This window comes from Marmota flaviventris, chromosome 10 (genome assembly GCF_047511675.1).
Source record: "Marmota flaviventris isolate mMarFla1 chromosome 10, mMarFla1.hap1, whole genome shotgun sequence".
NCBI lineage: Eukaryota > Metazoa > Chordata > Mammalia > Rodentia > Sciuridae > Marmota > Marmota flaviventris.
This window is the reverse complement of record NC_092507.1, coordinates 118,379,746-118,392,522: the sequence shown is the minus strand read 5'-3', so window position 1 is coordinate 118,392,522 and position 12,777 is coordinate 118,379,746.

Below are 12,777 nucleotides of genomic sequence, written 5' to 3'. Positions count from 1 at the left end.
CATCATGCTCCCCTTTGAACAAAGATATATGGATGATAAACTATAAGTTTCTGTTCCCTGGGCAGAGGAGTTGAGGGTTCAAAACTCGTGAGATCATACATGACACGTGCACCTGTAATCCCAGCCACTCGGGAGGCTGAGGCAGGAGAATTGAAAATTTAAGGCCAGTCTCACCAACTCAATGAGATCCATCTCAAAAAGAAAAGAAAAAGGCAGGAGCATATCTTGGATTGTGGAAAACAGATGGGAAAAGCAAATTTAATAAAAGGGCCTGGAAACCCCTAATGTCCTCTAGGCTGAGACCCCACGGAGCCTCTGGGGAAGGAATACCCTAGAGGAAACGGGTAGCGGGGCTCGAGGCTGTCTGGGATGGGCAGGTTCAGAGAAGGAAACCCTTTCTCTCCAGTACCTCTGCCAAGGCACCCAGCACCCAGTGGAGCATCACATCTGGAGGAGTCGCGTCAAGATAGGTGCACATCCCCAGTCGGCCACCTGGGGGCGCCAGAGCCCCACCGCGGCCGGCCAGCGTCCGCGCCCCAGGGGCTGGGGTCTTCCCCGGTGTCAGCGCCGAGCCTGGGGCGGATCGCGCGGGCTCCGGGCCGAGGAGGTGCGCTGGTGCTGCGGGCAGGGGAAGCCCTGGGCCGCAGGCGAGGGCCTCCGCTCTTTAGCAGGAGCGCTGAGGGTGGCGCGGCAAGTGCGCAGACCCTGCTGCAAACCCGCAAAGCGGTAGAACCTGCAGGTCGTGCGTGGGCGCAGGTGGCCGACCACGTGACGCTCCCGCGCCTCGGCTCCGCCGGCCGCCGGTGGTAACTTCAAAGTTGTGTTGTTTGGTTTGGTTTGTGCTAGGGGTTGAACCCAGGGCGCTTTCGGACTGAGCCACATCCTCAGCCCTTTTTGTTTTTTATTTTGAGACGGGGTCGCGGTTGCTGAAGACCTCGCTGCGTGGCCAGGCTCAGCCACCGCCCGGCTGCGGTGACAGGCGCCGCCCCGCCCAGCCCTAAGGATTGTTCGTGGTTAAAATGTAACGCGGGGCGCAGGGGAGAGTGGGAGGTCACTGGACCCAACCAGGGGAGGAAGGGAAGGGAGCGGGAGGGGAATGGGTTCCCATGTGACCACACGACCGTGCCACTCCAACCACGCAAGCCACAAGAGTGGGGAGCTCTACGCCATGTATGTGTGCTATGTCAAAGTACGTTCTACTGCCATGTATAACCATAAGGAACAAATAAAAAATAAAACAAATGTAAAACATTTTTAAAAATATTTTTTAGATGTTGATGAACCTTTATTTTATTCATTTACTTATATGTGGTGCTGAGAATCGAACCCAGTGCCTCACACATGCGAGGCAAGCGCTCTGCCACTGAGCCCCAGCCCCTGTAATACATTCTTTAAAGTAAACCTGAAAACTCAGGTAAGTGGGGTGGCGGGGGAAGAGCATTCCTTTTCAATCATCCACATCACTAATGATTTCTTTCCAGACTTTTTGCCTGAGTATGCTTTACTTAGTTAAAATCTTACCACGGTTTAAATTTTTATTCTGCTTTTCTCAATTGAACCCAAGGGCAGTCTATTACTGAGTTACATCCCAGCCCGTTTTATTTTATTTTAGTTTTTGGTACCAGGGATTGAACTCAAAGGCACTCCACCACTGAGCGACATCCCCAGCCCTATTCTGTATTTTATTAGGGACAGGGTCTCACTGAGTTGCTTAGCACCTCACTGTTGCAGAGGCTGGCTTTGAACTGTCCTCCTGCCTCAGCCTCCCGAACCCACAGGGATTACAGGCCTGCATGCCACCGCACCTGGCCCTTTTTATTTTTTGAGACAGGGTATCATTGTGCCTCAGCCTCCTGAGTCACTGGGATTACAGGAGTGTACCACCAGTTTTAATCTTTGCCACTTTGATTGGAAACCAGTCATGGTTTATTAACGTTTCAAATCGCAATCTGGGTGTGGTGGGCACACCTGTAATACCAGGGAGTTGGGAGGCTGAGACAGGAGGATTCCAAAGTTCAAGGCCAGCCTGATAGTCTGACACTGCCCACAAAAGATAAAATAAAAACCTCTAGGGATGTGGTTCTGTGATAACAGTGAAGTTCAATCCCAATACTGATTTTTTTTTTTTTAATCACATTTCTTTGAAGAGAAAATTGAAAAGTCCTTTATTTCCCTTTCATGTATGTTAGTTATTTGCATTTCAACTAATATGAATAACATTTTTATCCCTTTTGCTCAGGTTTTTTGTGGGGTGGAGATTACCCTTTTCATATTTGTTATTAAGAGCTGGTGCCTTGGCACACTCCTGTAATCCCAGCAGTTTGGGAGGCTGAGACAGGAGGATCACAAGTTCAAAGCCAGCCTCAGCAATGGCAAAGGGCTAACCAACTCAGTGAGACCCTGTCTCTAAATAAAATACAAAATAGAGCTGGGTTATGGCTCAGTGGCCAAGTGCCCCTGAATTCAATCTCCTGCACCTCCCCCGCCCCAAGGGGAAAAAAAAAAAAAAAGATTAAGAGAGCCAGGGTGGTGGCACACAGCTATAATCCCAGCAGCTCTGAGGGCTGAGACAGGAGGATCATCAAAAGTTCAAAGCTAGCCTCAGCAACTTAGGGAGGCCCTAAGTGTAGTAAAAAATAAAACATAAAAAAGGCTGGGGATGTGGCTCAGTGGTTTAGTACCCCTGGGTTCAATCCCTGGTATATCCCAAAAAAAATTTAAGCAAGTTTTCCCTCAGTATTTTATGTCTATAGCTATTAAACCACATGTTTTGCAAATATTTTTAAAAGGATCTTTATCATATAAATATACTATTCCCCCAGCTATTTATTTATTTATTTAGGTGGTGCTGGGGATGGAATCCAGCGCCTCTCAAATGCTAGGCAAGTGCTGTACCACTAAATTACACCCCCAGTCCTGCCCCCAGCTTTATTTTTTTTTTTTTTTAACATTTATTTCTTTTAGTTATTGGCGGACACAACATCTTTGTATGTGGTGCTGAGGATCGAACCTGGGCCGCACGCATGCCAGGCGAGCGCGCTACCGCTTGAGCCACATCCCCAGCCCTGCCCCCAGCTTTATAAAGGTATAATTGACAAATAAAAATTGTATATATGGGGCTAGAGTTGCAGCTCAGTGGTAGAGCGCTTGCCTGGCATGCATGAGGCCCTGGATTCCATCCTCAGCACCACATATAAGTAAATAAATAAAATAAAAAGACCCATTGGCAACTAAAAAATATTTTTTTAATTGTATATATGCATTGTATACAGTGTTTTTATATATATGAATGTATGTGTATGTGTATATATATTAAAATCGAATGTATCAAACTAATTAATATACCCATATCGTTACATTATTTTTCTTTTAATTTTTAGTTGTAGATGGACACAATACCTTTATTTAACTTATTTATTTGTATGTGATGCTGAGGATCGAAAGGCAAGCACTCCACCACTGATGAACAACCCCAGCCCTTTACATTATTTTTTTGTGTGTGGAAGGAACATTAAAGATCTACTCTCAGCTGGGTTCAGTAGCTCAGGAGGCTGAGCCAGGAGGATCAAGAGTTCAAAACCAGCCTCAGCAACTCAGTAAGGCCCTAAGCAACTTAGCAAGACTCTGTCTCCAAATCTCCAAATAAAATGTATTTTAAGAAAGGGGAGGTGGCTTAGTGATTGAGAGCCCCTGGGTTCAATCCCCATTAGCAAAAAAAAAAAAAAAAAAGCCAGCCTCAGCAATTTAGAGAAGCCCTAAGCAACTTAGCAAGATCCTTTCTCAAAATTTAAAGGGATCTGGGGATTTGGCTTAGTGGTCAAGTGCTCCAGGTTCAAAACCAGTACCTATGGGGGGAAAAAATCCACTCTTCCAGCAGTTTTCCAGTATACAACATATTATTATTATTATAGTCACTGTACTACAATAGACCTCCAGAGCTTTTTCTTTTTCTTTTTTTTTTTTCAGTTTTAATTTTTTTAAATATTTATTTATGCATTAAAATTCTTAATACACCATTATATCATAATTTATCATATCTCTGATTATATATAAGGTATGTTGACACCAAATTCACATCTTCATACATGTATTTTGTATAGTGATGAGGGCCTCCAGAACTTTTTCATCCTGACTGAAATTGTGCGCACTTTGGCCAACATCTCCCAGTGCCTGCTCCCCAACACACTTTTTAAAATTTATTTATTTTGGAAGTGGGTTCTTGCTACATCGCCTAAGCTGACCTCAAACTCCTGGGCTCATGCAGTCCTTCTGCCTCAGCCTCCTAAGTAGTTGGCACAACAGGCTCACACCATAGTGCCCAACAAACTTTTTTTTTTTTTTTTGAGGTACTAGGGATTGCACCCAGGACACTCTACCACTGAACCACATCCCCAGACCTCTCTCTCTGTCTCTCTCTTTTTTTTTTTTTTTAATATTTTTTTAGTTGTCGATGGACCTTTATTTTGTTTACTTGTGTGCAATGCTGAGAATTGAACCCAGTGCCTCACCCATGTTAGGCAAGCACACTACCACTGAGCCGCAACCCAGCCCTCTATTTTTTATTTTAAGACAGAATCTTACTAAATACTGAGGCTGGCCTCGAACTTTCAATCCTCCTGCCTAAGCCTCTTGAGTAGCTGGAATTATAGGCACAACCATGACCAGCTAACAGACTTTTTTTTTTTCCCTTCTTTTTTGTGGTGCTGAAGATTGAACCCAGGGCCAGGGTATCACATATGTTAGGTAACAACTATCATAGAGCTACATTCCCAACCCTTTAACCCTTTTTACTAATTTTGAGACAGGGTCTTGTAAAGTTGCCCAGGCTGGCCTTGAACTTGTTATCCTAATCCTTGGCCTCCCGAGTCGCTGGACCACAGGACTGTACTCATTCCCAACTCCCAACATACTTTTCAGTGGCTGATCCCCTCTGGGCATTCAGATTAATTCTCAGGCTTTGTTGCTATAAATTATGCTATAATAATGCTTTCCCCCTTCCTTCCTTCTTTCTCTTTTTTTAATATATATATTTTTTAGTTGTTGATGGATCTTTATTTTATTTATTTATATGCAGCACTGAGGATCCAGCCCAGTGCCTCACACCTGCTAGGCCGGTGCTCCACCACCGAGCCACCACCCCAGCCCTCTTCTTTCTTTTTGCAGCACTGGAGATTGAACCAAGGCTTCTTGTATGGCAAGCAAACATGTGCCATTGTGCCACATCCCAGCCTAACTAGGGGATGCCTTTAAAAAATATATATAGCAGGTAATGTCTTAGGATGGAATCCTGACGATTTCCTTGCTGACTGGTCTTTCAGTTCATGATCACATACCCTTGGAACCCCTGTTCCTGGTCTAGTGTCCCCGTGCCCCAGAGGACTATTCCATGTCTCCCCCATCCCCTGCACTCTCAGGTGCTGGCCTGCTTCCTGCTTGACACCACAGCCTGCTCTTGCTAAGCTCCCAGTGCCCGGCACATTGCTAACCCAGCAGTGACCACTTCTCAGTCCTCAACTTACTTGACCTTTTTTGTCACAGGTGACTCATGCTCATCAGCGGACATTGCTGATTCTTCCTCTTCTCCTTGGGCTCTACAAGATATACATACTTGAGCCCAAAGATGCTTCCTTTAGGCTCACAGTGGGTTTTTAATTTTTTTTATTATTATTTGTTTGTTGTTTTTGTGTTGTTTTGTTTGGGTGGTGGGATTGGATACAGGGTTGCTCTACCACTGAGTCACACCCCCCTCTTTTATTATTTATTTATTTACTTATTATTAATATAATTAATATAGTTTTTTTTTTTAGTTGCAGGTGGATACAATGCCTTTATTTTATTTCATTTTATTTTTTAATTTTTTTTGGTACCAGGGACTGAACTCAGGGGTACTCAACCACTGAGCCACATCCCCAGCCCTATTTTGTGTTTTATTGAGAGACAGGGTCTCACAGAGTTGCTTAGCACCTCGCTTTTGCTGAGGCTGGCTTTGAACTTGCGATCCTCCTGTCTCAGCCTCCAGAATAGCTGGGATTACAGGCGTGCGCCCCACCATGCCTGGCTCCAAGGATTTATCTAAATCTCTAGAATATGTGTGGAATCCAGTCCATTCTTGTCATTGTCCCCTCCCCCTGCCCTCTAGCCTGGGTGGTGGCCTTAATCTCCAGGCTGTTCACCTGCCCTTGCTCTGTACATTTCATTCTCCACACAGCAGCTCAGGGACCCTTTAACTGCTTGGTTACTCCTCTGCTCAACATCCTCAGAGTCTCCCCAAAGCACTCAACGTGAACAAAGCCAGAGTTCTCACAATGGCACGGAAACCTGGCATGAAAGCCCTCCCACCTTCGCCACCTCATCTTCCTTCTCCGCCCACTCAAGCCACAGGGACTGCTTAGGTGCGTCTAGAGTGTATCCTGCTCATGTCTGCCTCAGTGCGTTTACATCAAAGATTCTCTCTGCCTGAGTGGGATGGGAAAGTCTGCATGCCTGGTCCCCTTGATTTCTGCAAGTCTCTTTGCCACCCGGTAAAGCCTCCCCTAATTAAATTTTATAAAATAACAACATGCTCCACACTGGCACATCAGAACTACTTTGATTTATTTTCCTCTAGGTTATTTAATACCATCGGACACATTCTACTTGTATATTTTTTCATTTTCTGTTTCCCATCCAAAATACACATGCCTGAGGACAGGGACTTTTTTTTATTCATGCTGAATCCCCAGTATCTAGTCCAGTGCCTAACTACATAGTAGGGTCTTTATAAGTATTTAAAGGAAATGCACAGAACCAGGTGCCTGTAACCCCAGTGACCCAGTAGGCTGAGGCAGGAGGATTGCAAGTTCAAGGCCAACTTCAGCAACTTAGCGAGGCCCTAAGCAACTTAGGGAGACCCTTTCTCAAAATTTTAAAAAATTAAAAAGGGCTGGAGATGTGGCTAAGTGATTAAGCAATCCTGGGTTTAATCCCTGGTTCCAAAAAATAAAGAAGAAAGAAAGAAAATGCATAGTCAAGCCTAGTGGCTCATGACTATAATTCCAGCAATTTAGGAGGCTGAGGCAGGAGGATCCCAAGTTGGAGGACAAACTGAACAACTGAAAATTAAAAAAAAAAAATTTTTTTGAAGGCCTGAGGATGTATGTAGTTCAGGGATAGAGCCCTAACCTCTGGATTTGGTATCCAGAACTGTGCCCATACACAACACACACAGTTGGAGAGGGTGAGACAAACTAGGATCCTTCATCTTTCAGTCTCTGCAGAACCTCAGAGTCCCTGATCCTGTCCCCAGAGGGAAGTTGGGAAGGCCACTGCAAGGGGAAGATGCTTCCTCTTCCTGCCCCTCCAGGTTGGCTCTGAGGGGCTGGCCTCCCCTTTTCCCTCGGCCCTTCCTCTACTTGGGCTGATTCTCCGTGCCTAGTACCAGTCAGTGCCAGTTGGCAGCTCTTACCGGAGACTGAGGTGGCACGAATATGGGAGAGGGGGAGAGAGTGGGCAGGGGCCCAAGGGGAACAGAGACCCAGAAGTAAGAGGTTGTCATTGGAACTGGGTGGCCGGCTGAGGGTTTCCTGGGACGAGGGACAGCGTAGGCGGGGGGTCCTCGGGGTTTCCGGGGGAAGCGGGTAGGTGCCAGGCCCCCCCCCTCTGGACCCTGGAAAATCCTGTCCTCTTCCCCACCACCTACTTTCCTCTCCAGTCACCCCTTAAGCCGCCCCTGGCTAATTCTTCTTGGTCTCTTTAAGAGCTGCCTGGGAACTGGGACACCAGAGGGGGCTGGCAGGCATCCCCCTCCCCTCCCCTGCCTGTCCTGGCTCCGCCCCCTGCCCCCGAAGAGATTCGCTGGAAGACTTGGACGCCTGGGTTAGGGTCTGCACTCCTGGGCTGGGGGTAAGGCTGGAAAGTGGCGGGGGAGGGGAGCGGGTTCTCTGGGGTGGGCTGCAGGGATGGGACCAGATTCCTGGGCGATGGACCTGGTGTATCTAGGTGCCAACTTCAGTGGGTAACGTAGGGGGTGGCCCCCTGGTCTCTGCTGGGGGGAAGGGCAGTTGCAGAGAACTTGAGGGGCAAATCCTAAAGGGCAGGAGCCCGGGCCTAGTCAGCCTCACTCTCCTGTTTCATTATCCCCACGACCATCATTTGCTCCACTGCACCAGCCATTTCCTGCCCCCTCCCACAGTCAGACACAGCGGAACACCTGGTCTTCCCAAAGGTGGGGAAACCGAGGCTAGGAAACCAGAGGAAATCAGCTGTGTCCAGAAAGCTCACTCCACCCCAGGATCGGGGAACAGCAGACCTGGCATCCAGGGCACCCGGCGGGTTCCCCAAGGCAGCCACCAGCGGGGACCAAATCCCTGCTCTCTCAGCAGGGTCATCGAGTTCTTTTCTGGAAGTTTGGACTTCCATAGGTCAAGGCCAGGAGAGACCCCCCGAAGTCCAGCTGGGTAACCCAGAGAGAAGCGGAGCCAGGAGAAACCGGGAGACTCCCCTGGGACATTTCAGAAAGGTAGCCCCTTCCAATTCTGCCTCAGAGGCTGGACCCCCATTTCCCCGAAAGAGAAGACAATGGAGACAGGGACCCAAGGACTTCCGATGAGGGTGTGGCGCGTTCTGCCTTTCCCCCTTCCTCTTTCTGTTACAGTTTTCTTGAATTCCTTCCATCTTGATCCCAATGATTTTCCCCCTGTTACCGCGTGTCCCTGTCCCGGGATGAGGATTCTGAAGAAGTTGGCACTTTCTGAGGCCCCCAGGCCTGGGTGCTGAATGGCAGAGAGGATGGAGTGCCCGGAAGGAAGCGTGGGCGGCTGTGATAGTGACTCTGCTCAGAGGTCACTTCCACTTTCAGCACATGCCATATCCTCCTTGCCCCACCCCAGGAGGAAAGCTCACCCACCACGCAACCTAGACCTAAGAGGGAACCAGAGCTGGTCTGTGAAGTCTCCCACCCAGGGCAGCTGCAACATGCTCACTTCCTATTTCCTAAAAATACTATTAAGTCTGGAGAGAGCCAGGCTGGTCCCAGGTGGCAGGAAAGCCATCAGCCACCTTTTGCTTACATGAGTCAGAGAGGGCAGGTGCCCTGCCTGGGTTCACACAGCAAGTTAGAGGCAACCAGGTCCAGGATCCAGGGCAGAGGTGCCTTTTTCTCAGTCCTCCTGCATGCCGAGAGAGACCAGTCTAAAAGGGACTTTTTTTCTCAACTCCTCACTTACCAGGGAAGAAGTTGAGGCCCTGTAGGGACAGATGGGGACTCTGGTAATAGGGTTGCTTAGGACCAGCACTGAGAGGGAACACAAAGACCCACCTAACCCTCTACCTACTGCTTAGATAAGAAGGGATTCCCAGGGAGCAGAAGCCCAGGGAAACTGGCCATCAAGGGGAATGGACTCCAGCTGATGCCCGGAACCCAGCTGGGGAACATCTGCATAGTGGTGCCTGCCTGAAGGTGGGCAAGGGGCTGAGCAGGATGGGGGGCTGAGGACCCGTCTCCTTGCCTCGCCCCCACATGGAGCCCCTCCTCCTCCACACATGTGGATCCAGGAACCACAGAAGGTGGGGCACAGTGGGATCAGGAGGAGGAGGAAGAATATGGGGAGATTCTAGTCCCTCCCACTTAGAGATGCGGTCGCCATGGTGACTAAGGACCAGTGAGGCGGGATGGGGTTGGGGATGGGGGTGGGGGTGTGGCAGGGACCAGGCGCCAGGAGTCGGAACACCAGGCATTCCAGGGGGAGGGAAGCGGCATTCCCCAGCTCCAGGTAAGGGAGCCAGAGAGCTGAGCGACAGTCCTCAGGAGGAGGCGGGCCATTGTCTGGGGCTGGCGCTGCCCCGAGGAGGGGGCAGACGAGGGGTCTGGCCATTGTGTGTGATGCCGTGCGCAGTCTTCCAGCACTAGTCAGGCTGAGCAAGGGACCCAGGAGGCTCTGGGTAAGGGGTTAGGAGGCACTGGCTGTGTGGGCGGCAGGAGGCTGGGGTGGGAAGAGGCGGGGGCATGCCGGGGGAACCCCCTGGTGCCCACATACAGTAGGCACTCAACGCACATAAGTTGATTTGACTGGCTGGTGATCATAAAAAGAAGGCAGGCCAGGGGAAGTGCTGTGGGTCTGAGGAAGGGGAGCCAGGAAGCAGATGTTCCCCAAGTCTGCGCTCTGTTGAGGGCTGCCCCTGAGGCTGTGGGGGAGGACCAGGGGGATCTAAACCTTCCTGGTCATCGGTGAGACCTGGAGTGGCTTTGGTCCTGACTCCAGGAGCCCTCCCCTCAGTGAGGCGCCCCTGCTCTGCAGGGAGACCTCGGGGTTGGTTGAAGTTCCCAGGTAGCTGGGGTAGGGTGAGAAGCAATCCCTCCATCTCCCCTCCCGCCTCCGCCTGCACATCTGGGTCTCTACTCTGGGCAATGAAGCCTGGCAGGAAAGGGCTATTGTCGCCTGTGGTCTAAGGCTGTGGAGGAGGAGTCTGGGGGGGAGCTGGACCCTGGCAGGGGTGTGGGGGAGGTGAGCTCAGCATTGTCATGCTGGGGGTCCCCAGGTGGGGCTCTAGGCCTTGTGAAGCAATAAGGGGGGAAGCCCTAGATTGGGGCTATGGATATGGTATAGCTCCTACAGCCTGTCCCCTGAACACCTAACCCACTGCCACCCCACCTGACCTGCTGCCCCAGAGTGCTTCCCCTCTCCGGCCTCAGTTTCCTCATTTGTGCAGGGAGGGTGGAGGTGGGGACCTGCTGGCTCTGAGCTTCCTGTGGGCAGGACCTGCTGCATGATTTGTGCAGCCAAATGTGTGCGAAATGAAAATGTGGGTCCCCTGTTCAAAAATTACTAAGACTTTCAAAACAGCATTGGGCCAGGCGTGGGCCCTTCTGAGCACAGGGACGGTATGACTGTACTGGTCATGCATCCTTGATGCTGGCCTTGGCCGTGGGCTCTGCCAGCTGCAACCTGTGAGACTTTGAATCTGACTTAGAGGCTCCGGTGGGAGGGGTGCGCTGCTGGGGCAGAGTGCCCCTCCTTCCCATTGGGCTCTCTGCCAGAAGTAGACCTGAAGGCCCTTGTGGAGGTAGGGGGTGATGGTGGGAGGCAAGGAGGTGTGATGGCCTCTCTTTAGGTAGGTTTCTGTTCTCTCTGAATCAGGAATCACCCCGGAAATACTGTTTTTTAGCTGAGATAGAGCTTGCTATCTCCCACCCCCCACACTTACCTTCTCCTTCCAAGTGGCTCTGAACTGAGTTTCCTTGGGGTGGGGGGATGAGGGGGGAGGGGGTGGACTGAGGGAGCAGGGCTCCAGGGAGACTGTAAAGCTAAGGAATTAGCTTCTGAATGAAGTAGAGCTGAATTTAACTTGGCTTCTAGTTATGTCACCTCCTTGATCCTCACTTTTCTTCTCTCTAAAATGGGATTGTGTTAGATTATTGGTAATGTTTGCCTAGCATGCACGAGCCATGGGTTTGATCTCCAGAACTGCAAAATAAATAAATAAAACAAATTTTAAAAAAAATGGAATTGTGACCAGGCATGGGGGTGCTCATCTATAACTAGCAACTCTGGAAGCCGAGGCAGGAAGATTGCAAGTTCAAGGCCAGCCTGGGCAACTTAGTGAGACCCTGCCTCAAAAAAAAAAAAAAAAAAAAAAAAAAGCTCAGTAGTAAAGCACCCCTGAATTCAGTCCCCAGTACTGCAAGAATAAATAAGTAAAATAAAATGGGATTGTGGTGGCAGTGACCTGCTGAAATTGCTGGCAGGACCCAGAAGTCAACAGTACCACTCTCCAAGTGGGATGGAGGGGCTGGGGAGAGGAGGTCTGGTTTGAAGGGGAATCCTGGGTCTTGCAAGGAGGAAGTAGTACAGGGTATTGAGTCTTCCACTGCCAGAGAGGCGGGAATAGAGCACCAGACGGGGAGGAGTGTGGCGGGGAGGAGTGTGGCACTGGAACTCCCCGCCTCTGGTTCCCCATCAGATCTCCTCCCGGTGACCCAGATAAGCTAATCTGCTCAAATGGAGAAGGCCTTGGGGCAGGTTGGCTTCCCAAATCTGAGCTGGGGGGGGGGGTCAAGGAGCCTTTGCAAATGGGGTCAGGAGAATGGAAGTTTCCTTTGATTTTGAGAGCCTGGCAGAGATCTGGCAATCAGCCTCCAAGAGACTTCGCAGGAGTCTTATGCAAGTCTGACAGAAAGGATGGTCAGGAGGGGTCTGTGTGAAACCAAGCCCTGGGGAACTGAGAGATGATGGGAGCAGGAAGAGAAGAAAGATGGCCAAGTGGGGTCTGACAGGGAATTTTAAGAAGTAGTGGGCTGTATCCCCAGTCGACTGGTGCTGTGGCAAGAGGGATGGGAGTTAAACTACAGGAAGGACTTCCTGGTAGTGAGGAATGTGCACTTAAGATGGAGGTGGATTATTTATTGGAGTTGGACTGGCCTTGGGACATCTGTGCTCTTTAACCTGTAGTCAGCTGACCTGGCTGAGTGGGCGGGAGCCTCCTCACTTTATAGGCCACAGTGCCTCATTAACCCTGCATTATGAGGTCCCCCTGGAGTCTGTACAGAGGAATGAACAGCCACCATTAGGGGCTGGGTGCCTCAGAAGCGTATTCCATTAAACATGAGCTCAGACGGGAAATTTCCTGGGCTTCCCACTGGCCCAGTGCTTCCCGAGAATGATGGCGATTACATTACAGGAGGGACTTCCTCAGCAAAGTCGTGAGTAAGAGCCTAATACAATTGTTTTCATCTTTTAAAGGTTGTGGGCTTGCTGGGCATTGGTGGTACACACCTGTAATCCCAGCAACTCGGGAGGCTGA